Here is a 27,209-nt window from a genome sequence, read left to right on the forward strand (position 1 = left end):
ATCCAAAAAAAGAAAGGTGAAGGGTTCATCCCAGTTCTAGGTGGTATTTTAAAGCTAGCACGGTTAAGGCATGCCCAGTGCTGTTGCCAGCAGCTTGCAAAGCGTTTACATTTAACTTTTCCTGTCTGAAGGACCAGATCAGAGCTGGAGCTGGCACTCAGCACGTGCAGAGCAAGCATCAAGCTTACGCCTCCTTTTTTTCATCATCAGACAATCGTATTTTGTACATATCTTGGAAACAAACTCTTACAAACTCTTCCGTACTTCAGCTCATGTAAATGGCTCTGCAGCCCTCCTGCTCGGGGAGAGATGGCTGGCATGGCTGTGATCTGCCTTTCCACTTGCAGTTCTGAGATTTAACCCTTTTCGCAACAAACCCACAGAGAATTAAGCCATTTGTGACAATGACTGTAGTCAAAGACTACAAAACTAGCATACCCAAAATAAAAGTATCCATCATATGATCACATATGTGTGTATATATATATATTTATAAAAATTTCAGCAGCCCACTAGCCAGAATTCTGAAACAGGTGACAAGGTGACAGACAGGCAAGAACTATGACACTTTCAAGTCAGATATAGTTTTCTCTTTATGGTTCATGTGATTTTATGTGAAAAAAGATTTCTATGAAAATTAAGAAAGTTGGGTCCCTCTTGATTCGCACACACACACCCCAAAGGATATACACGTATATATGCATGTACATATATATTAGTGGTCTCTATACACAGATATATGTAATATATAAAGAGAGAACATTATGGGAGAAAAATAACATGTATGACTGATTAGTCTAATAACCATTAGCACTAAACCCCATAATATCTTGGAAAATTCAGATAGAGCTAATTGTAGATAACAATAAATTTACTTTTTGTTGGAACTTTAAAACAACTCTGTTATTTTCTCTACTGTGTTGCTTTGAAAATTATAGCACGTTTTTACTGTTCTGCCTTCAACGCAGTTTAGTTGCCATTTATGTGATGCAATTTACACTCCCTTAATTTGAACTCTTCTGGTAGAATAAACACCCAGACAAAGAACGTGTGATATTCTGGCAATATTTTATTCTATCTGTATTAAAGCAAAGGAGTCATTTCAATTCCAGGCTCTGAGCTGGTAGAAATTATTTTAGCTGCAGGAGATAAAACTAAAGATAGTGTTAAACATGCATTTATAAAACGGAAGTCTTCTGCACACACCAACCCTCATTTGCATGTGTAATATACGTCAATTCTTGCTCAGGTACCATTTTGCCAGTGTAAGCAAGAATCTGGGTCTGTTGTTAAAATGCTGCACACACAGAACTTGCAGACTCGATTTGATCTGTTGTGTACAAATGTGTGAATCTGAACACATAGAGGCAAACACTTGAAATCACAAGACTGAGGTAGAGAAGCAAACCACAATAATAAAACATATCTCCCTCATTCTCAAATTCTCAAAGGTCTGAGGCAATTTTGGGTCTATTGCACATTTTTCTATAGTAACAAAGCATTTTAATGGGCATTCATATATGGGAATAACGTTCTTATTTCCCCTTACCAGCAAGATGTTTACCCATTCATTTTTATACATTGTATAGACTTACAGAATATTTATCATAGAATCTAGAGTAAGCATACCCTAACAGTAGAACACAAACCATTTTATTTGTATTTTGTAGTTTATGAAAAATTCTCATGCGCAACATCTAGCCCACCACAGATCCAAGTGCAGCCACGCTGCTGCTATGAATACTGCTGGTGCTGTGGTCAGTAAACGTGCTCTGTTGCCAAGAAAACAGACAGTTGTCTCTTGCTGCTGTACAACAGTCAGGAAACACACTTGGCACCTGAGAGAATTCAGTTGGTTCTGCTGTATTAAGACTCATGTAGATTCAGCCTGTCCATTAGATAGAAAAGCACTGTAGTGTAATTAAAACACCTAGCGAAATAACTCAGTGGCTGGGTGGTAAGGCCTCTCACACAGGCACTCATCTGGAAAAATCCTCTGTATTCTTAGGAGGAGACCCTCCGCCATGAAGCTGCTCTCTGACCTAAGGCAGGTTCCTTACTTTTCCCTGTATGTAAAGTAAGAATAATGTCCTTTGCAGGACGCTTGTTTATTCATTACAACAATATGTATTACTCTAAGTATTAATAAGCCTTTTTCCAACTGACAAAAAAAAATACTTCTTTAGTTTTTATCAGTGAAATATGGCCAGTCATCCAACAATTTGCTTCTTTGGCACACCCTCTACTTGCTATAATGAGGAATAAACCAAGAGTATATCTCAAGAAATATATGGTTAGGAATAATGCTTTCATGTTTTCCATATTTTGTTATTTTTGCCTCAAATCACAGTTCAGTTCAGCATGATCTGACATGGCTGAAATACTGAAACCCCCACTCCTCCAAAGCAGTGTTTATTATAGAAACCACAAACTTAACCTAACCTAGAGCAGCTTTTCCAGCAGTGATATAATTACAGTAGTTATTGTTGCAATAAACCAGATGTTCCTGAACTGGAATGAAAGCACTTCCCCCCGCATTACATTTGTTACGTTGCCTCTTTTCAAGTTTCACATCAGCTGTTCAGAAAGCTCTTTCTTGGTTGAGTGTCACTTACAGATTCTTGCTGCATGAGTCTTTGAGCGTGAAAGAATGAAGTACTGGCAGGCTTCAAATTTTCATTGCTTTCCTTAAAACCTCAAACATGACAGTTATCAATGTCACTAATTCTTGCCCTGGTTTAAAGACTTTTTTTTGTCCTTTAAGACACTTTCATTTGGCTAAAAAAACCCTTTGAGAAACCTACTTATCTTTCAGATTGAATGAGCACATTGTTCTGTACGAAAAGAAACATTCTACTCCTACAAAATCGGTGAAGTTTGCCAAAGACTTCAGTGCAGCCACCATCTTACCCCATTCACCACCTTACCCCATTCACCACCTTGCCCCACCACTCTGAGCAACTCAGCTGTCAGGCAGCCCCAGAGCTGTGGAGAACAGCATCTTTCTAACCGCTGTATCTGCTGTGGTTGCAACTGTGGACCGTGTACAACTGTTCAATGTGGGCCACGAATATCTAGCGTTACTTAAGCATTACACATCTTAGATTTTTAACCATGCGCCAGTCAACACATTTCTAGTATTTGCCAGCCCAATCAAGTCCTAACACTAAAAATATGGTGCCGATAAAGAAATGGACAGTGTTTGAACTACCAGGAGCTTGGGCATGAAAGCTGATGTATATATTTCACATGTACAAGAAAACTGGTCTAGGAACAACGCATATGAAAAGCCAAGTTAGAAGATTGCTTTATTACATTTACTGCACCCTATAATAATACAATTAAGAAACATAAACTAGGCTTCGGGGTTTGTTTACTTATAGGTAAGTTCTCATGAAAATGTGGGAACAGTAAGGCTGAATTATCTTATCAACTATCTGAGCACGTCATGGCAATCCTGGAAGAAACCTTTGTAATGTGCAGTTGTACGTGGTGCTCCTCTGGCTGCTCACTAATGGTAAACTATTAGTCACCCCGTCCCCGTGGTAACTGTAATGTAACAAGGGGGACGAACCAGGGACGAATTCATCCCGTGAACCGGTCTGCTAAATTTACACTTTGTAAAACGTAAGTGTTCCTTATAGAAGGAATTTACATGGCTCTGAAACACGGTCCAATTTTTCACTGATGTGGTAGGGGATGCAGACGTTGTTGGCCTGATTTTACAGAAATCTTTGAAAATGGGCCATAAAATAGCTGAGGAAACCCAAGAGGCACCCACACGTTTGGAAGCAGATTATAAGACAGCTCTGCTGCTTAGCCACAATCAGCTCCCTGCTTTCAAACGAAACGGTATCCATTTCACATTTTTTGCTTTCCTAATGGGAACATGTCAGGGCTGAAATAAATAAATAACTAGGACCCATGTCCAGGGAGCCTTGACGTCTTTCCCATCACGGAGGCTGGGAGGCCTCTGTGCTTCCTCCCCTGGCCATGACATGCCCGGTGAATATTTCCACCACCCACACTCAATTCATTCTTCACTCTCCTCACCCACTCATCATTACAGCTGTGCAAAGCATCCATTACAGACCCTGAAGCCATCTGAAACCTACCTTTATAACTTCGTTATGTGCTTCACACACAGCTGGGATTGGTTGGACTTTTGGTAAATTAGCTTTGGAGACAATCGACCCTCAGTTTCATGCAAATTTGGGCCCAGGTTAAGGTGAATGATTTATGGGTTGCATATTTTGAAAATCGCTGAGAGAGTTTCATATCACTGCAGCATGCTTCACTGCATAGATCCCTGTCATATTCGTGGAAATCAAAAAAGATATGTATGTAGCACACTGCGAAAGGGAATAATAACAGCAGTCAGATCCCAAATGTGCTCTGTGCGTTGCAAACAGTTCCTGGCCTGAAGGACCTGGGGGAAAAAAAAAAGACCTCTTTTTAACTCTTTAACACTTTATTGCTTCAAAGTGTAACTAACTCATAAATTTTTTATTACATTCCTTTGTTTAGCACACATGCATGCCACTAGCATTTCAATTAGATAGGAACTTGTACAAGGAGTTGCCGTAACGATGCTCTCAGACAGGAAGTAAAGGGAAACCCAGACTACAAAATCCAGATTCAAAGCCAGATTTTCTGTGGTCAAAATAAGACTATTTATTTGGTTGGTGATAAAAGTTTGAATTTGCAAAGTTTGGATTTGGAACCCCACCGAGATTTTGGCCAGCCCAGTCAGCAAAATTAAGCAGCTTATTGCTAGATGGAGACTAGATTACACCAGTCCTCCCAAGTGACATCTTGCTCAGTCAGTTTTCAGAACTGGGAGGCAATTTGCTCTAAAAACACAGACCAAAATTATAGATAAACAAGTTTTTTTAAAAGACCGATTCAAAGGATAGAATTCAATATCAGAGACTCTGTGGCTTTGTAGTCACATAGCATCAAAGAAACTAATTTTGTGTTTTTAAAGAAATCCCAGACTATTTCAAGCAGAAACACTGAACATATCACTTAACATCTTAAGCTGATACCAAAATATTGATAGGACCAAAAGCCAGAAGTACAGGTTTCAGTGTGCGGTGAATGTTGTTTTGCCATCAGGTGACCAGTTTGTCCTTGAAATCTAGAAATGTGCCTGTTTATCGAAATGCCTCCAAGACAAGTGGGGAAAAGACTGGAAAAGTTTGTATAAATCTTGAAAATGGTTTGAGGTGGAGTTGTCTTGGACTTAAGGTCATATTAAGAAAAGTACCAGATTCAGCTGAGCAAAGGTAGATACGCACAGTGTCAGCAACGGTATCTGAACGAGCCGCCATGGTGTGAGGCACTGCTGGGTCTCTGTTCACGTTCTCCTAAACACCTGAGACAGGTGAGATGAATCACAGCAGACAGGTGTCTGTTTCTTCCCATCAGCTATGAGGGGAACGTAAGGCACCAAGCTGATGTGTAGCTAAATGTCTGTCTACCTCCATGTTAGGTGAGGCGAGATCCATTGCTCAGAGGGTGTCTGCTGAGCACCCTCTGCAATGTGAAATTTGGTGGAGGAGGGAGTCAGGACAAACACACAGCGCTGCAGAGGTCAGTGCTTTATCCTCAGCAGAATCCTTCCCTTGGTGAAGAATCATTAAATAAAAATAGTATGTAAATGATCAGCACGGAAGCATTAACAATAAATGACAAGGCTATCAGAGGTACTCTGTGAAGAAATGGGTCACAAAAATAACATAGCAGCAGCTGAGGATTGCAACATCAGAATCCCAAAGTGTATTTCCAACAACCTTTAACCACCACCCTCGCCATGCCCGTTTGTTACTCACACTTGCTGAAACATGACATCCACCTCTCGCTTGGGGCCTGCCTTGGTGAAGTGCTGAGCATCCTCATCTCACGTAAACTTCAACACATTGTAGACTTGTACCCAGGGAGAGATAAAATATGGCACATAATGTTTCGAATTGCATATGTGTAGATGGCTGTGAATCAGAGAAACAATTGCTTTTAAATAAATTATGTGAGACTAGAAAAATGATAACATAATGCATGATTTGAGAGCAAAACTCAGGCCCCTTTGAATTCAGTCAATAACAGTAAAGAGTGGTGCCACTGGCAGTGCTGTTCTGAGGAGTCAGTTGGCATTTCCACTGTATCATCCTGACTCTTGGGCTTGGTATCGCTGTCATTTCAAGTCATGCTGAGCTGCAACTCAGTGTGAATTAAAAAAAAAATAATTAAATTGGTCAAACAATGGTATTTCTCCCTCTCTGTCTGCATCACAAAAAATAAAATAGAATTTACATTTCATGAACTATTTGCCAAACCTCACATCATAAACACCTTCCTTTCAAATGGATGGATAATAAAAAGGAAGACAAAGGAGATAAGTTCAATATTTAAAAGATTTAGCCAACATAGACCGTCCTTCCTTTCCATGAGCGTTGGGTTTAAAAAAAAAAAAAAAAAAGAAAGAAATACAAGTCTTATTTAACAAAACGAACAAAAAAATGCAGGCAATTAGTAATGACTGTTCCAGTAAATGTATCTGTTCCAAAAAGAGGTGTCATAAAGAATGTTAGAACTGAAATTTATTACCACTGATGTCAGCAATAGCATTTCCATTGCCTCCAGCTGGAGGAGGACTTGGTTCCTAGGAAGTTCACTTCAAAGATGATTATCTTTATATCAGCAAGCCTCGGAGTGAGGGCTCCGTGGCCTTCCACATGAACACTAAAGGGAATAAAGTGCTATAAATCCCTGTTTCTGCAATGATAAGGACTCTGGCCCTAGCTGGAATATATAGAAATAAAAGTACAGTTATACGAGTTTAAAAATCCTACCAAAATCTCTGAGTAACCACATCTGCAGTCCTACCACAGGTAAATCTTCCAAGGCTGTTGTTACAGCTGTGACTTAAATAAACAGTCCAGGGCCTGTTTCAGTGTTTATTATCAGATTGTTCAAATATTTCACTTAGGTTTATTAATTAAAGGTCTTGGACTCTTTGCTTTGGCTGTATACAGAATTTACCAAACCTGTAGTTCATAATCTACAGAGACTGAATAATCTGGGAATTTTAAAATAATTTTGTTCAGACTGTGACTTTCAATGAATATAAAAATAGATCTGTAAGGACTTCCTTACGTTGACTCTGTTTTGGCCTGATAAATAACCAGTCTTTCAAAATTCTCTAATGGTTAAAGGTAGAGGCAAGGTATTTTGGTCATGCATTTCAAAAATATAGGTAAGCAGACTTTCTCCTTCCTCTCTTGTTTTATTCACAATTTTTTGTTACTTGGGATGATTACAGTTGTGTATGGCTTTGAATGGGATGGAATATACGGTTGCCCACTTTTGAACCACTACTAAATCACACATCCTGACTCACATAATGGGAGAAGGATTCCTTCTTCGAGTTCCCAAGGTCCTTCCAGCAAACCTCAGGACTGAAATCCCCCTCCTGGCTCCTCCCAAAGCTGTGCACCAGGCTCCTGCAGACTGCCCACCTCTCCTCCCAGTCTGCTGCTCAATCTGCTCCCTCTCTTTTCCACATGCATCCCTGCCCAAAACAAACTCAACAAGGCTCCCCACCCAGATCTTTTAAATTCCTGGGCAACCTTACATTTGCCTTTGTTTTGGGCAGAAACATGTGCTGAACTGTCTCCTGTAGCTCAGAAGACAGAGCGGTGGTTAGACCTACCATTTTCAACAAGGCCTCACCCAACCTATAGCAAAACCCTCAGTAAAGATGTAACCACTTCACAACCCCATGTGTGTGCATGCGTGTGTGCAGTATGTGGAAAGGAATTTGCAGAAGAAACAGCCATCTTTCCCCAAATTTTCAGCTGGACAGGAGCCACAATCAGGACCAGGGCTCAGGCCAGTTCATTTGAGAGCTGCACACAGGAAAAATGCTTATTTCTTTGCATTTTTTTTTCTGTTGGGAGTAGAGATGCTGGTGCCCTTACGGTTTCTACTTCAGACATCAGAGGACTAGACAGACGTACAGGCAGCCCCAGCTTTTTAATTCTGAGCTGACCTGACCTGAGCACCAGTTTGGGAGCCAGGGAGGCCACACTCAGTGTGAAGTCTGGGCACTCAACAGGTCCCCTGGGCTGGAAGCAGCCTCCACCAGCCCAGGTCAGAGGGTGTGGAAGAGCCTCGCACAGTCTGCCCCTGTCCAAGCTCACAAGCCAACCTGTGTTAGCAAGCCTCCGCCTCCCTGAGAACATGGGATTCAGAATGGCTGAATCACCTGGGGGGGTCTCTCTGCGGGTGCTTTGCCACAAAAATGCAAAAAGCACTGCTTACTGAAGTGTGCATGTCACACCTGACAACCCCAAGTGATGCTAACGCCAACGGTCTTACCAAAGCTGTGTTTATACCCTGAGAAGGCTCGTCTGTAGGATGTTCAGTTGTCACTTGGCAGCAGAGGGGTTCTCCGAAGCAGCGTAGTGGCCATTGGCAATGAAAGGGAATGGGTAGGAGGCATTCATGACTTGGCACCTTCTCACAGAGTTTACGTTAAGGTGGGTTATCACACATAACCAACCTTAATCCCTTTTAAATGAAGGTTCTGTTTATAGCATATCAAGGTCATGATTGTAAATCCTGGAACAAATCACCAGGTATAATTAAAAGGAATAATGCCAATTATATTTTCCAGTCATTTTCAGTACTTGAAACGTGGTCTCTGTACTCCTTGGACTTCTCAAAGATAAGTACAGATTGTATCTTTGTGAGCTAATAGTAACCTGTTCGAGTTCCTTTGTTTTTACCACTAGCTTGCAATACATACCAGTATTAAACATTGTATATGGCATAACAAACTAGTTAATTCTTTCAGTTTTCAATGGTATGTTCAACAGAGCTTTAGAAGTATTTCCAAAGAAACTTCCAACCTTTATTTACCCTCTGTAGATAAATTCTCTTTGCTTTTTTTCATACTCTTCTTGTGGTCTATTTCTACCAGTCACCCCCAGTTCACCAATGAGAATTTCACAGGAATAGAGTGGTTTCTCTACATCTCTCAGAATATTTAAAAAACCAGAATGTCTTTAATCTTTATCACATAATTTTGCAACACAAAACTGATTCTGAGAGATAAAAGTACTTCCACCAAGTAAAGACAACAAAACAAAATGTGGTAAAAAAGTAGCGCATGACCTAATCTTCCTCTTTAAAATGCAACACCTTCAGATTAAATTGAATATGTTAATTTAATTTATAATTTTTTGTAAAGTAACTAAGTTAAATTAAAAATCCAAAAATTTAATGACAAAAAAGAGAAAAAAAGTTGTGGTTTTATTATGGTTAACTAGAATATATGTATTCTATCAGTACAGCCAATAATTGTAGGGAGTACAGCCAGCAGTGCTTAACTAGCAGAAATTTTGCATAGTTAAAGCACTGGCTTTGTGACAGAACATGCCTAAATCACAGTAAATAGTAATAGTATGTACAGAAATGTTTACTTCTTTCAATTACAGTGGTTTATCAAGACCACTATATAACCTTGGGCTGGAAAAATGATAAAGAAACTTTGCAGGTAGAGAACATTTTCCTGACAGGATCCCAAGTCGTATTAATAAATTGGGATACTTGGGCTTTTTTCTATTTTCCACTGAAGGTGTAGGGGAAAAAATAATAGAGTTGGTTTTTTCCTCATTATTTGGTGGTCCTCCTTGAAACTTTCCAAACCAAAGCCATTTCTCACATCTGGTTGGAACACAGATCTTTAAGACATTCAAGTAATTCAAATCAGATGTAAAAATCTAAGCTACACTATATGAAATTCAAGAACAATACAGTTACAGGGTTAGAAAAGTCTGCAATACGGCACCTCTTTTAATCAATAACAGCCTCAGTTTCAGTTTGTCTGTAAATACGAGACTATAATTAAGAATGATCTATGCATTAATTATTTCAATACTCAGTGTAGCAAATTACCAGATTAGTGACACTTTACATCTATAATATGAACAATTTCTTATCCCTGTACTCTAGATGAAGTCCACAGCAATACAGTCTATATTAGTTTCAATGCAAAATATTGAAGATCACTAATATCAATAAGTACTTCTTTATCTCAGCCATTTGTAACTGCTTGTATTGACTTCCGTTACATTCCAGCAGTTCTGCTTATACCCAAATGGTAGTCATTAATTTCCATTAAGTCACGACTACACATAATTTAAATTATTTCCAATAACTGTTCAATTAATGCCTGTTATCTGCATTTAATTTCCATTGATTCAAAAAAGCCACGTTTGAGCTTAATTGCCACCGTAAGAAAACCAGTCTCCCATAGGTGTCATTGGGCCCCCATTAATACCACTGGACAGCTACAGGGAGCGATTTCTCTCGTACTGGCAGGCAGTAGGGAGCAGCGCTACACCAGACTGCGAGGCAGATCAATGGCTACGAATGCAAACAGCTGCAGCTGGGCTTGACCAGAAACTCTATTTACCTCATCAAGAAACGCGTGCTCTTCCAGGATACCATTTCAGTTGGCCTGAAAACATTTCAGAGGTTTCTGTAGACTTAGCTGGCGAAAATAAAAGCGAGCTACAACAGACTGTTGAAAGTAACACAGTATTCTGGCTTGTTCCACTTGAGTTAAAAAATGTCATCTGATAAAAAGAAGTTCTAGACCAAGAGAAAAATCAGTGCAACTTGTTTAAGCCTTTTCTTTTCCTTATTATAATTTCGTCCACACAAATACTCTGGCTGGCCAAGAAAAAAACCCCACACCCTTATCTATAGGACTGTTTCAGATATTTTCGGATACTCTCAGTTCTTAGCAACACTTAAACTCACTGAGATTAGAGCACCATTTTGACTTACCCTTAGGTGGTTTACATACAAGTTGGTTACATTTAGACTCTAAGAAACTGTCAATTCATGAAAAAAAAAAATCTGCATAACTGATGATCTTGACTAATATTCCTTTTGAAGAGAAAACCAAAAGAATCAGCTTGCCGAAAATTAAATGTTTCTACATTTCCAGAATGGCATTTTTTGCATTGCAAAATTCCTTTCCTATTTTCCATACTAAGTTGAGATCTAAATGAAATGTTTTGCTTTTACTCAGATCACTTGACTAACCAACAATTATTCATAAGCATGTTTTGTAACAGCTTTCTGGATTGTTTTATTGCTTTCATTAGGAGTGGAAATAAAACTCAACCATAAGACATTCCCTGAGAAGGAAAAATCTGGATCTCACTGGGTTTTGGTTAGAGCATTTTTTCATTAGCTTCACTTTCTGAGTATGTTCAATGTCTTATTCAAAAAGGCCCTCCAAGCCAGTCCTGTACAAAACTTGCCCAACATCCCACACTACCGTATGGTCAAACCTCATGTCCATTATGAAATGACAGCGGGATACGGCTTTTCCTAGGGTTTTATTACAGCCTGCTGTTCTTTACCAGTTCTGTTAAAATTCACACAGCAAATACATCACACGTTGATTACCCACATTTGGGACTAAAGAGGAATAAATTACATTATCACTGGACCTGAGACTCCCAAAATTAGAAGACAGTCAGACAGCTATTACTCCACCTGCACTCGCCAATGCTTGCTACAGAGGGTTTGGCTCTGCCCTGGCTTAAGAGGCATCACTGCAGCCAAATCTCAAGGTGACAAAGTCTTGGGAAATAGTCACAAACTTTGCATCTGAAAGAAAAGTGACACCCCTAAGAACCAAACCCAGATGGGGAGGGTTATGGGCTACAGGTTAAGAGCCAGAGCTAAGCCTCTCAGGCAACCCTGCCATGCAAACCTGCATGACAAGGAGCTGGTGCAACACCCTGTAGAGGACTGATGCTGTTAAGAGTTGATGTAAAGAAGCGAACAAAGGAAACCATTTGCAGTGCACAAAAAGAAGGAATTTTATTGGTCTTAGAGAACCTTATCTCCTGAAACCTTATCTATTAACTATTTACACAGACACAGCCATCAGCGGAGATAGATCCTATCTGCACTTCCTTTTGCTTGCTTCCCTTTCATGCCGACATTACCTCTGCCTGGTCAGGCCTGAGCCTCTCCAGCTAGCCCTCACTCAAGATCCAGTCTCAGCAAGGCTCCAGTGAAGCACCCTACAGCAATTTAGCAGGGAAGACAGGGGCAGGGTGGTTCCTGGGACATCAGCGTTTAGCCTACACTAGTCTCCCAGGTATCCCTGAGCACATCCCGCAGGAGGTCTGACAGAGGACCATAAAGGACTCAGTCCTTAGAGAGGATCTTCACCATTTCACCCTAGGGTCTCTCAGAAAGGCAGGCACAGAGACACATAGCAGTGCCACTTATCCCCAGTACAGGCTGAAAGTGTGCCATCAATATTTCATGTAAATCCTATGCAATTATCAGAGAATACATAAAGCAAGTAAAGCTTAATTTATTTTTTCTAGAGCTTTTTTTTTTTTTTTTTTTTGGGAACAGAGGTAGTCTCACCTCATAGCCGTGTTTCAGCCCAGGTTCCTCAATGGAAACCTCTCTTCGTATGTGACTAAGAGTCACAGAGTTCTACATCCTTCAAATGCAACAGAGATGAGATTTCAGTCTCTTTTTTTTTTCCCTGACAGTACAGCTGAATCCGACCTTACACACAAAAGCATGGCGAAGAGCATATTACAGAGCAGCAGAATAAAACGAAAGCAAAATATGACAGATATTAAAGGAAACTCAGCTTGATGTTATAGTTACCACTTACCCCAGTGGGTGAAACTCATCCCGTGCTCTGACATGGCATGAAAGCACATCTCATAAGATCCACTTCTTTATGGAAGGTCCTGAGGTCAGAAAACTGCATGCCATTCAGTACACTGCTTACCGACTGCGATAGCAACACAGAGAGCTGTTGTGAAAAGACCGAATTGTATTCATGTTCCAGTATTTTTTTGCCTAATTTGAACAAAAGCAAAGTTCTACCAGGCTGGAATTAGGTCATATAAGGAATGAACTGATAGTTTCCAGAGACAGCTGCTGAGCAATTCATCCATCCCCAGAATAATGCTGGTGAATAGCTACATGTAGACACCCACAAGGAGTGCGAACAGGTGTTCCTGACTCCACGTTTACGATGATGTAACATGCACAGCATCTCCTACTTGCATGTCTCAGGCCCATTTTCCCAAATAGATTAACTTCCAAATTACAGACTATGACCAATATTTTGTTACGCAGCACCAGATAAGGTCATAAACCTTCTCTTAATTCCCTTTTCAGAGTTTCTCAGGTCCCCTGGATATTCAGATTGTCCCTATAAAAAAACTTCTGCTCTGCAATCTCCACAGGTTTTAACCTCAACAAGTTGACCTTCGGTTATAAAATCTGGAGTTGTCCAGGCTCTGCAACCTGGAAGCAGACACTGAGGATTAGTTAAATACTGTGACTGGCTCACAAACCGTTGCTAGTCCTTGCACTGCCACGTATTACGATGTTTTTCTTTCAGACCCAAACTACCCTGGAAGCCCTGCCTAGTGGGGCAGGAGCTCTCAGAAGATAAGCAGCAACGTGAAAGGTCTGGGAACCTATGCCACTGTACAATGAACTTGACATCTAGTCTACTCCTTATGTTTGTAATGCACCCAGTAGAGTTAACTAATCGATGACTGGTCCGTGCATCCTGCCCAACACTTTTCAGTGGTATTCTAGACAGCCCCAATTTACTGTAACTAAAGATCCTCCATCAAAACATTTTTCAGTTTTGCACTTGCAGACATTCACTCAGCTCTGGACAATAAACTCAGATGACAGTGACATGGAGGATTTCTTTCCCAGCTGGATTCCTCCAGCAAAGGAACCCCTGGTGCACAGCTCTTGCACAGATCTGGGCATACACGTGGCATACATCTCACCACTGAGCTTTATCAAGCCTCAGGTGCCTTCGAGCAAGTGCAGAACTTCAAAACTTGGGCCTTTTAAAGCTGGGGAAAAAAGGTGGCATGCTGTTTAAATACCTTTGGAGCGAGGCATTAGGTGAGTAAGGGTTTTCAGGATTTAGATTGAGTTTAAAGAAACAGTACTTGAATTTGACTTCTGTACCAATTTATATTCCTAAATCTATTTTCTAAACTAGCACTTAGTGACTAAGGCATCTGAATGAGTGGCAGAGATTAAAATAACCACCTTTGATAATTCTCTAAATTCCTAAATTAAAAGCACTCCTCTGAGATACGTAAATGGTTTGCCTGTTTCACATAGACCAGAAAATCAGGACCAAAGTCCAAGAAAAAATGACATATCAAAACATCAGCTGGAAATGCCACTAAACCACAATGATTATTGCTAACATAAATAAAGCAAAATCTTAATCCAGCTTTATCAAGGAGTTACTAACCTTATTTCTCTGTTCTCCCAGTAGTTTTATGAGTAAGCGCATTTTCATAAGCAAGGAGAAGGACGGTCTATTAGCAACCATTTTCTTTTGTACTGTAAAGAACCCTAAACACCTCCAAATGCATCTAACAAACAACTGAACTTGGTCAAGTCATATAGAGTAGGAAAAAAGCTGTCAAAGCGGTATCTAAGTTATGTCCTTACTAAGTGGCTTGACCCGTGGTAGGCTTTTTTATAGGACAATGTCACTTCCTTGTGACCACTACAAATGATAACAGTTGCAAGAGCTTATGGTTGCTAAACCAAAGGAATGGCTGGAATTTCTTGAAAATCTTTACAGCTTCAATATTCAGCTCAGGCTGACATTTTGTACTTTAAAAGCTATCTTTAAGCAGCTAAATAGGTGACAAAGCACTCCACAATCTGGCAAGGCAAAGAAGAAAAAAAAAAATCAAAGCCTGGACATGCCAACCCATTGCACTTCTGCTGCACTCCATGACTGTGGTGAAGGGTTTGGGTTGTTTCATTTGCAGACTTGTGGCTCCCTTCATGCCAGTAACAAAAATGCCAACAGCATTTCTAAATTAAACCCAGCATCTTGTCCTTTCTATTTAGGGCACCTTTTTCTCTGCCCCACATCTCCAAGCACAATGCCAGTTCTCTCACACTATCTGTGCAAACTTCCTTCCGCTGTTCCCAAAAGTGCCTTTTTCCCAATACTGGGATGCTCCAGTCAAGGACAAAATTTTCAAGATTTGTTCAGTGAGTAATTTGTTTTGCTAGTCAGATTAAACTGATCACACAAAGTTCCCCTTTCTTTTTTTCTTGTTTCCCCACCATTACTTACTCTCCAAACTGTTCCCCGAGAACCCTAATTCAAGCTCTTTACAATACAATGTGGGGAGGAGAAAGAGCACAGAAATTTGATGCTGATTTAAATGTTACTGCAATTCCTTAGCATTCCAAAAGACTCATTACTAATGACTAAAGGAAAATACTTTTAAGGACACCAAAGAGAAGCCTGCAGCAGGACATGGCACAGGGAAACCTGAGCTATCTGGAAATGACTTCACTCTCATCGCAGCAGGACTGTTCAGGTCCAGGGGTGTGCTGCCTGGATAAAGATGCTCTGGTTTTGGGATACAATGTAGTATCTCTCCATGGTAGTTAATAAATGGGGGTTTGAATCACAGTATTCTAAAGCAGGACTTGTGCTTCTACACCTTTTAGGAGATTTTAATCTCTTGTCTCTAGTTGTTTATCCTGCCGTTTCTCTGTAGAGTTTGTATCACTCCAATAGTTACCGGGAACTCCTTGGAACTGGCATGGGGATAAATTAATAGGACACAAAGATCTGAAAAACCAAAAATTATTTTTTTGCTCGACTTGCAGAGGGATTTAGGATTACATGTTTCTACTTGAGACATGAGGATGACAGAGCACTGGCACAGGTTTCCCAGAGAGGTCATGGAATCTCCATCCTTGGAGATACAACTGTCTGGACATAACCTGGGCAACCTGCTCTAGGTGACCCTGCCTGAGCAAGGAGGCTGGACAAAATGACCTCCAGAGGTCCCTTCCAGCCTCATCCCTTCTGTGAATCTGTGAGAAATACTAAAGTTGAACTATTTATTATAAAAAGCCAAATAGATTAATGGGATGGGATAAAAGACATCGACAGGGTTTGAGAGGATGTGCCGCTGATAGTTCCAGATCTAAAAATCAAGTCCCTATATGGTCAAGTAGAGGTAGACAAGGTACTCAGGTACCAGAGTGATGAGCGTGACAGGACTGAAATTGAATTGCAGCAAAAAGGAGGGGTTCTGGCAGCTCTGTCACTAGCTGTCCAATACAAAATTGTTCCTCTGGGCTCCCATGCTAATTCATCTCTCCCCTAATATAAGCTACCTGGTAGACTCGCTATTAAAGTGCATGAAAGGGTGGGTGAACAGTTGTAACACACTATCTCTATTCCCCCTCTGTAAAACACAATCTTTTGACCTTAGTAAGTGTATGTCACTGCTTTCCTACTGCAGCCAGCCTACATGTTTATGTTTGAACGATAAGGTAGCTTATAGAGAAAAATATCTTCTACAATTGTTATGCAAACTATATTGTTCTTTAATATGAACACAACAATGAAGTTGTGATCATAAACTTACTGTTACCAATATAAATAATTACAAAACCATAAAAAAATAAATGCACACAATAACCAAAATTATAAACCCACCGCTACTAAATAGCACTTCATAACTGTGCCTCTGAATTATTACTGCCTCACCAACAGAGCCACAATATCCGACTTCATAAAATCCTCCACTCTACAAATTAAATGAATTGGATAATTAAGAAAGCCTATGTTTAGTCCACAAAGTGAAACCACCATCACTACAGCATGAGAATGAACCCACATTTTAAAAAATGGTAAGATTTCTGTTCCCTGGCGTGCATGATCCATACCTCCTTCTCTCTCCATTTGAAGCTGTATGCGCTGAGAATGTCAAAGCTGGGCAGCTGAGTTGCTCTCTGCAACAGCCTCAGATGCTCTGCCAACAACTTCAGGTCTCAATTAGAAAATCTTCAGGGCTGACTTTGGCTTCCTACCTATCTGCAAGACACTCCATTGCTAACAACAAACAAAGAGAAAATTACAGATTAACCGTAGAAATCTTGGTGAAAAAAAAAAACAAACCAAACAAAACAAACACCATGGCACATAGGTGTGCAGGTCTTGCACTAGGACCTGTCTGGCAGGGCTTGTTACAGAGGGGGGGCTAAGATGGCTGTTCACAACAGTTCTTTACTATGACATCTCCTGCGCCCCAGGGAGAGGAGTAGGCCTCGATGGAGCGGCAGCTATGCCTGTCCCTGCAGGTCTGGCAGAGGGGGGGATAACCAGAATTACAGGCCTGACCCCACAGAGGTCACCCACACCCCACAGCCCTCTCTGCTAGCCTAGAGAAAGGAGGCAAAGAGCAGGAACACAATTAAAATACAGGGTGTGTGATACAGTTCATAGTGCATGCCACTCCTGCTCTGCATTTCTGCAGGGGGCTGCATGTGTGTGTTCGTACCTCCGGGAGGTCTGAGCAGTGCTCATGCATCCCTGTGGCTGGGCAGGCTGGGCATGAAATACTCTCCTAGTAGAAAACAGGGTCCAGGGACGGGGAGAGAGGACATTCCTTTTCCCTTCCACTCTCCCAAGTCTTCCATCATCTTTCTGTTTTCAGCCTCCCTTCTTTTCTGCCCAGACTGTCCCACGTTTTAGTTCATGCACATGCCCTGACAGTCAGCAGTGGTCTGGGTGTCTGAGGATTGCCATTAGCTGCCCTTTCCTCTGAGCGACATCATCGCTCCCACCGCCGTAGCTGAAGATAGTTCCTTGCCTCTGTGTTTTCTTACCACAGTGCCAAGAGATGTCTGTTACAACTCCTAAAATAAGTTGGCTGTACAGCGTTGCCCGATTACCTTCACATTGCATCGGGTCTATAAATAGGACAAAAATGCACCTATGTAGATGATGGAAGAGAATGACGCCTGTATGTTTTATCCTGAACAGCATCTCCAGAACAGCTGCTCAGACTTGGCTAGTTGCATTTCACTTGCAACATTTCAGCATTTGCCAACAAGATTTTTGCACTGTATGCAGACGGCCAGGTGTTATTATCGCTCCAGCCACATGCCTGAGTCCAGCAACAGTCCTGCTCCTGGCAAAATTCAATCTTTTCTCATCTCTCAACCCATGTTCATCTTTGTATTGTTTTTTAATTAATCTACGGTTAGCTGAAGCTCCCGCCATAAATCAATGATTTCCTTTCAATTCTTGTTAAAGATTTTTCATTTTCCTAAATTTGCAGCGTGTTGCTCAGAAGCTGCTAACAGCACACTTTTCTCTCATTATCAAATCAGCAAGTAATGGACTCAGTGAAGCAAAAAAGATAAACCCAGCACCAAGGACCTTCAGGCTTAAAGACCTTTCTATCTGTTCCAGACACGCTGCAAAGAAAGCATGGTCTTTGGCCACCTTGAAAGCTACAGGCCAGATCCTGTCTTGGTGTAAAGCGCCATAGCTCTATTTTGGGGCACAAACAAGATGTCCTGATTTACATCAGTTAAATACTTAGCACTGTACGCGCTGAGGGAACAGCTGTCTGTGAAACTGCCCCTCAAAGAGGAACTGCTGGAGTTTCCTGTGCCTATGTATTTCTAAATGCATGTTTTCCATGCATTTTATTTTAGCAAGCAGTATATTGAGGTCTGTACTGAGTTCTTCAGGGGATGCTGGCATTGAGGATGCCTCTTCGTGCCTATGTGTGCCACCATCCTCAGTGTCTCTTAGCACCGTTATTTAATAAAGTTCTAATCGTCACAGGGTTCCATTTACAAGCCACTGGCAAATGGAAAAACAGTCTTAAAGAATCCCAAGACTTCCTAATCATGTTTGCTTAAAAAGAGAAGATGAACAAATTACCCAAAAAAGAGTGATGAACATATCTACTTGTTCTCTTAAGTGGCAAGAGGAAAACCACCGGTTTATTAATGTTAATGAAGGAAAATGCAAGCTGTAAGACATTTTAAGGTAGTTTGTCAGGTGACTGTGTGCACAGTGACCTGTGAACTGCACGCACCAGAGCTAGGCCCAGTTACAGCACCCTTTATGGCTTCAGCCCATGCTCACTGTGCATGTGTATTACATTAAACTTTTTCCTTCTCCTTTTCTCTAGTTACCCTTCTGTGGATTTTGGTCTAAATTTTCAGAAAATTGCATGCACAGTTCCTATGATTATGCATGTAATCAATTAGTTATTTATGTATACAACTACTGTGACCAGGTATGCAGATCTCCAAGCAGCTTTTGCCATTTTTCAATAATTTAGCCCTTTGTCATTTATACATCCACTTTTGTTTGAAACACTAAGTTCATGGAAATTTAACTCATTTGAAACATATGTGTAGATCCATATGAACTGCCCAAAAGCATCACAAAGAGAAAGGATAACCTTGTTGTTAAGGCAGGAGAGCGCGAAATCTGGTTTCCATTCTGAGTTCTGCCACACATTTCCTGTGTAACCTTGGGCAAGTCATGAACTGTAACCTATCTCAGTGCAGCTGACCTACATGTAAAGCAGACAGAGCCATCCTTACTTCGTGAAGTTATGGAGACGTTTTGTTTGTTAGTGCACATGAAAAACATTGAAACAAGTAAATAGAAGATGCTAGAGAAGTACAAGTTTTCAGTAATGGTATTATATAGTCGCGGTAAGAAACATGATAGATGATCTGTACTCAAATCATGAAACAGTAAGGTAAAGGGGCAAACATAGCCATTGAGAACTGAGCAAAGAAAATGGCAAACAAATGCAAGCAGGGACATGAATGAGAACCAAACAGTAACGGTGAGCATGAGCAGACATGTGAGTAATTAACCTTTATACTGCAATTTTTACTGTCCTGCTTTGTCTTGTCCTTTTACAAAGGGCCACAGTGTCAGAAGACATCTGAGCAGAACTGAGCTGGTTAACATGGCACTGACCACCTCACAGTCTGTCTGGTTGCATTATTCTTCGCTAATCAGGATAATCCTGACAGTGATATTCATGCCAGGTATTGGCCAAAAACCAGTGGACAAGATTGCGTTATTGAAGCAATTAATCTAGCTGTGTTCAGTTACAGGAAAACCTGCCCTTTGTTTCCTTATACACCAGAACAGAACTATAAAGTCAATACTGTTGCTGTGATTGCTTTCCTCTTTCTGGATTAAATGCATTTGCATTTGCACATTGGATTGCATGGGATTTGCACATTGCTTCACTAAATATTTGGGATATGGCCTTGTGGGAGCCCTGTAAATCATGACATATTCTGCAAGAATACATCTTCTTTTAAAAATTACCTAATTTTGTAGCTGACCTATACATGGCACTCACACTGACATCATCATGAGTCTAGAGTAGACCGATTACAGTTTCTGGCCCAAATTTATGACTTAATACAGCAAGATGTTCAGTATCCTCAGATCCAACTGGGATAAAATGTTACATCTTGGGCCCCATGTAGCAAATCTCCACTTTGATTAACAAAATCTTTCTTTGTGAGAAATGAAGCAAAGCTTTTGAAAATGTATTAAAGATTGTATCTTTACCTCTGCAAAACATTTTGATGAGTCTTTATTTCACGCATGGCGCTCCTTGGGAGGATTTAGAAATCAGAATTAAAAATTAACATAGAACAACAAAGAAAATCCTAATACATTAAGGTTTTCTAAGCTTCAGGCAAGTGTTTGAAAATATGCCTCAATACATAACTCTAAAAGCAATTGTCATACTGTGAGTCTCGGGGCAGTGGAGCCTCCTGCTTCACCGCACCCACCTTCAGTACTGCTGTGCTCCTTCAAGCCAGCATCCTGCACAGAAAAGCCACCACACTCACTCCTGTTAAATGAGGAGGCTGTGAGGGACAGGTGTGATGAGCCACTGTGAGCTGCTGCAGCATGCTGGCCTCCTGAGTCCCCTGGAATGCCTCCCTGTTTGAATTGGAGCCTATCTTTTGGCAAAACGTATCATCTTGATTTTAAATGTTCCAGTAAGGGAAAATACATTATAAACGTTGGGAAATTATTTCAATGGCTAATTAAATTCAATTAAAATCTACAGTGATCAGAAGAGAGCTTTACAGTGGTCCTTATCAGCTAGAGAGGAGCCCAGATTTACTATTTTTATATGTGAATTGCACTTGTGTGACGTCTTTTTTTTTTTTTTAATCAGCGACTGCAATACAAAAACACACTGACTGTAAAAATCTGGCCAGCAGAAAGATTACAAGAGTTACTATTCTATTCCAGATTTTGTGAAGTGTTTATTAAACCTATTAAACGTAACCTGGAAAATGGAGATAATAGGCCTGTGCATTGGGAGTAGTTTCACCACACTTTAGCTGAACCTTATTACTCTGAGCTGCAGTCAATGGAAGAAAACAGGCACTTCTACAACATGATTCATTTGATCTTAGACACACACCTGCCTTGCATTTGATGGATGAATCACATTTGTAGTATGTGTGGCAGTTAAGAAAATTTGGGCCGTGGCCCCACTCTAAGCAACCAAGAAAAGGCCAGCTGAAACAGTTCTACCTGATGGAAAACGATACGTCAGACAACAGGGTGGAGGGAGTCAATCTTCAGCTCAGATCCATGGCGTTCCCCTGCAGTCACTGTCTGGTCACTGCAGTGCTGCGGAGAAAGGCCCTAATGCCGTGTCACCACTACAAAGCGCTGGCTCCTGAAAGGAGATTTGTCCAGCAAAACTGTTGGAGCCAAGGTCCCAGTGTCCATGCTTCCAGCGCTTTAGGGATTTTACTCTGATCAGCTGTAGTCTAGCCTCGCTGGCTGCATTTAAGTTAGCTTCACTGCTGAAGCTGGAATGGATCTCATACTTTTGATGAACCTAAAAGGAATCAAGTCCATGTGCTCTGCTATGTGACCCAAGCACAGCAAGGGGAACAAGGAGATTCACTTCAGAAGCATGCTCCAGGTCTGTGCTGCAGTGTTAGTGTAGACATCCCCATGTGTTTCTTCTCTGTGACAATAAGGTATGTGGCTCCATGCTCAACACTTGAGCCTAGATCTTGATTAGTGGTTGTTATCTTCTCCATCCTAGTCAACAAGCTTCTAGACACATTCAGTTATACATTCCCAGAGCCAAGACAAGTAGTCCACTGCTCTTTCCTGTCTTGGAATGTGTGGTTGCTGACTCCTGTCAAACATAGCTGGTAAGTTCAGAACTACAACACTCACTGGCTCTGGGCAAATGTGCCTAGGGAGCTAGTCTAATGCCTGGCCTGGTGCCTGCTGCTGAGGTATCTGCCTGGTTTTCAAACTACGGTTTAGATACTGCATTCTGAGCAAGCATTTAATTTTGTCCATGTTTAACCTGAACCCCTGATGAAGTTTACAGATCACATTGGCTTGGTCAAAACTGTATGTTCAGCAAATCTGTCCTGCAGTCCTTTCTCTTTCTTCACAGAAATTCTCTGCTTCAGCACAACATAAACACCTACTTCCCTCTCTGTTTGGGCTTTTGTAACTACAGGCTTTAAAAGCATTTGTCACTTTACAGTTTGATCTTGATAAGTTTCTTCCAGTTGGAGACAACTCTGGGAATAAAGTTCCTTAAACTGCAAGTCCCTTAAAGGAGAGGTCCATCTTTGATAATTTTTTTTCTGTAAGTGTTGTGCTCATCTACAGGCTCTTTAGAGTTAATAATAATAATACAGAGTTACACAGGTGGAAACTTAAAACAAGAGGTCAGATGAGAAACACAGCTTTCATCAATGTCTGGGATCATCACTGGAATGCAAAGAGATCATTTCATTTGTAGAAGTCTCAGTAATTGTAGAAGGAATATTGTCTACCCCCTTCTCCACTCTCTAAAGAAATTACCTAATAGTTTCCAGTTGAGATGGCTTTTAAAAGGACTTGTTTTTGATTCAGTCATCATCTCAGAATAAGGGAAAGTATTTTACTCTTAAATTGTAATTTTCATTAGTTGTCTAATGCCAGCTGAAATTCACACTGTTCCTCAACTAACCTATGCTTCTTAAATTGTCCCTCAGTTTGACGTACATCTAAGAAAATAAATAGGTGAAAATAATAATCTGCTGTACTTCTAACCCAAGATCCAAAAATTTCCTTAAGAAACTGGATTTAATTTCCAGACAGGGAAGCTGAGGCAGAGGGAGCTCTAGGGCTTTGCCTGGGATCACACAGCAAGCCAGCAATTGACCTGAGAATAAAATCCAAGTGTGCCGTTTAATTTCCACATGCCATCCTCTGACCAATACTACCATCCCGATTGCTCCTCCCTACAGCTATACCCGATTTCCAGCAGTGTTGGGAAAGTGTTGGTTTTGTGCAGTGTTCCAAAGTAAAGCAAATTGCCTTACCTGAACCTGTTGAATTTTAAAATGCTGTATTATTTTGTTTTTACAGATGAGGAAATGTTTATTCCACCTGTCAGTTCCTATCACAGAACCGATACTCTGATAAATCCCAGTGCCCATGATGCCTGCTGTCAAAAGATCAGTCATTGAGAAGATGAAAAATGTGGTTTAAAATGGAAAAAAACATCAGCTATTTATATGACAAATACAACCCAGGGAGATTATCTTCCCAAGTACTCTGATGAGATGAGACTTTTAAAATGTTAGTTGTTAACTGAAGAGTGGCCTGTTGGCATATACATGCAAAAGTAGTATTGAGGGTACTTGTCTGACCTAAGTAGGAAGGGGCAAGGCCCAGCTACAAAGAACTGATAATGGAGATGCCATTGACAACAGGGATGCATGCAGAAGCCAGAGATTCCTCCTTTTGTCTTCAGACCATCGCAAGGACCAGGATTCTTTCACACACAGCAAGAAACAATTGTTGAGCGCTTGAAGGAAATTCAGTTGAGTCCCATACAGTGCAAACTAAGCATCTTTTTGTTCACACAGAAGAAAAATAGGCTGGTTGCAAGTCTTCACGTACAGCAGTATCACGTTGTTGGGCGTTTTTAAACAGAATTAGGCAAAAGCTTCCTCTCACAAAATGCCTTGGGAACTTACTGCAGATCCCAACCGTCAAGTTGTTGCCTTTTTTGTTCGGTCTAAAATACATCTATATTTTTCTCCTCCCCAATTAGATAATCTTTATTTTTCATTCACCTCAGGTCTAGCTGCATCACTTTGACCTCTCTGTGAGGCCTGGGTAAATCCTGAAGATGCTGGGCCACAATTCTTAAGAAGGAAACTTCAAGTTCTTTCTGCTTCACTTCCCCTTCACATGTCTGAGGCAGTTAACGTTGCTGCCCCATAGTCTGCGTGGCAGGAGCTGTGTGCTAGCTGTGGCACCTATTGTCTGCATTTTTCCTCTCGTTAGTCTCCTTGACCTTTTATTGTCTTACTCCTGCAGTGTCAGGTCAGACTTAGTGTAGGTCTCCCTTCACTAAGGACCCCTTTCCTTTCGTGGATCACTAAGCAGGACAATTGCTCTATCCATCTTTTCAGGGTCTATTGTTGAGCCCCCCCTGAGCTGAGAAAGGTTTGATTCACTGGGAAACCATTTTGGTCAAAGGGAAACCTGACTATGTGTCCTTTTAGGAACTCTGTCTTAATCACTGACTTTTTTATCTGGGATATGAAGAGGATTCAGGAGATCAAAAGGTTTGGGAGTACATGGGTTTGACCACATTTTTCCTGGAAATAATGGGAAACCTCCACTGAAAAATGAGCTCCATTACAATGGGCAAACAAGAAGGAAAGCCACATAGTGTTCCCAGAGCATTCTGAATCATCAGACCTTCAATAGCTTCCATAGAGAAGGGAAAAAGTAAACAGAAAATGTAAATGGAATGTAATAATTAATGGACCTAAAGAAACAGACTCATTTGATTTGCGCATAATCGGTGCCTTTAAAAAAAAGTAAGTCAAAAGAAATTGACGGAGCAGATGCAGAAAGCTGAAACCTGGACGTTCAGTTTGGCCGACAGGCAATGGACATGTGTGTGGCTGCTCAGAATGAGTAGCCTGCCTCACCTTTACAAGTGATTACGCATTCAGCGGCCCCACGTATTTCCCAGGACCATGAAGCGTTACAGAGATCTTGCTGGAGCACCACACTGGAACCGGGCTGGTTTTGAAGGCCCAGGCTGTCACTAGGTATTCAGCCACATTCTTGCTAATGCCTTGAAGATTTTTTCCTGCATGGAAACCCTGACCATTATTTACAATTATAAGGCCTTATATAAAAACACTATCACAACACTTCAGTTGGCTATATTTCCAAGGAAGTTAACCCGCAGCAACCATTCCGATTCAGGCAATTTCTTGAAATAGAGATGTTGGTGTCTCTTTAGGTGCACAAATTTCAAAGCATTTAATTCAGTGACTTAACAAAAAACAGGAAGCATGAAAACGCCTTTTTTCCTGCAGTCTAGCTAGAACCCTTTTACCTACCGCTATGCTAAAATGTTTTTTAAAATGAACATTTCACTCCTCCTTCAACTAGCCATTACCTCTGCACACAGTCAGCTCAAGCCTTTCCCAAATGCAAAGCTGGATATTGCTGTGTAAGGATAAAAGAGAGGAAAGGGACTGGTCTTGGGATGGGAGGCAAGCAAAGGGAGGAACTTGGACAGAAAGTCTTGGAGAGCTGGACACGTATTCCTGCTATCAGTAAAATGAAAGAAAAAACCACAAGCAGAAGCCAGTGCCTCAACTTTTACCTTTGACCTAGGCAAAGTAAACAGGGAGCCAGGCTGTTTTGCCTTTCTCCAGCAATCTACTTTTCCTAGGTATTATCTGTGCATTTCCTTCCTTTTTTTAAATACTTTTAACATGAATAACTAAGGATTCTGTTTTGGAAAGTACCCCAATTTAGGCAAAAGTTGTATTTAAACTTCAGTACATGCTGAGAACTTGACTCACCTGAGTCAAAGAAAAAGAGTCAACTGGATATTGTGAGCACCTGTGCACTGGTTTTTGGATGAGAAGCTACAGATGGCTTCAGTCAAGGTCAAGTGTTCAGATTAAGTTTCTTCTCCAATAAGAAAGTGAGAAAAAAAAGCTTTTTAAAAAAACTGGAAAACTCAGATTAAAAGAAGTCATCTTTCCAGCCACGAAAAGGGACACCATCCACATCTCTGATGTTTCAGGTAAAGGTAAGTGTAAAATTGAATGAGATGTGAACTATTCCTGTTTTCTAGAGTGAAATTGCTGAACCTGATATTTTTTTGGATAGAAAACAGACATAATTCTTGTGATATATGCATTAAGTATGATGATGATAATTCTTTTTTTCTTTACCAACATATATTGTCCCTGAAGGAATGAAAATATCTACAGTAACGTTTGTGCCACCTTCATTTGCTCCTGCCATTTGATTTCCCAGTGCCAACCGATCACTTAATGTCAGCAGTGTCTGTTTCTGCTAACATCACAAAGTACAAGTGTGCAGGATATTAAATATGCTTGCATTTACATATAAAGGGAAGGGAAAAAGTGATCCATGCATTTCCTGTACTGTAGAAACACCTGAATATTGTTTTGGTTGAATTGTGACTGACCCATCAAGAAAGTTCTGTTCCAGAAGAATCTCTAGTTCTGATTCTTAGTGACGCTAAATATTGATTTTTCTAGTAATGAGTCCCAAACATAGGAGGGGGAAAAAGTGATCAGTGAATGAAAACCCAAGTATATCCTAGTGGAACCAGTATAGCTGCAGTTTCACTTTCCCAAAGGCAGACAGCAAGTACTGTGGGATATATTTCAGTTATATTGGGGAAGCTCTTTGTGTAACGGAAGTGCAGTCTAGTTGGATGAACTTATTTGGAAAACTGTAGAGTTTTATGTACCCTTCAAGCTTGATAAAGGCAGTTTTGCTGACTAGGTGTAAGGATCTAACCACACCAGATTCTGAGCACGCAGAAATGCCAGCAGCTTTTACCTGGTATTGTACTACTGAAGTTACTTTCTCTCTACCCCTTTCTGATGGGCAGGAATCTGATCCTGTGCTTGTAACTGTGGTGTGTCTTGCATGGTTAAAAAGGTTTGGTCAAAAAACATCCCAGAGGAAATACCTTTAAGAGAGAATGAGGAATTGTTTTCCCTTTCTCTGGTCAGTAACATTAAGGCTATTGATAAAGGTTTCCTTCTGGATCCCTCCAGGTTGTTTGCCACCCATCTCTAACGTTACTCCTTCAACTGGTCTGTTGATAGAGCACTATATGTGACAGCTTCCTAATGTGCTTTGGGCAGAACCAGACAGACTATTTCAATCCTAGCCTGCATTAAATGGCAGCCCCCAGGTAAATTATGTC

General features: G+C 40.8%; 1 long non-coding RNA gene across 1 annotated transcript; it reads right to left on the reverse strand.

Moving 5' to 3' along the window:
• Window positions 1-876: 876 nt before the first annotated feature.
• LOC121094817 lies at window positions 877-26,051 on the reverse strand. The gene is made up of 6 exons (XR_005829945.1): window positions 24,928-26,051; window positions 16,819-16,984; window positions 10,481-12,871; window positions 8,380-8,622; window positions 5,835-5,990; window positions 877-4,429 (listed from the first exon to the last, which is right to left on the reverse strand). It is a non-coding gene; the product is annotated as an uncharacterized LOC121094817 (long non-coding RNA).
• Window positions 26,052-27,209: the final 1,158 nt, after the last annotated feature.

This window comes from Falco naumanni, chromosome 10 (genome assembly GCF_017639655.2).
Source record: "Falco naumanni isolate bFalNau1 chromosome 10, bFalNau1.pat, whole genome shotgun sequence".
Lineage (NCBI taxonomy): Eukaryota > Metazoa > Chordata > Aves > Falconiformes > Falconidae > Falco > Falco naumanni.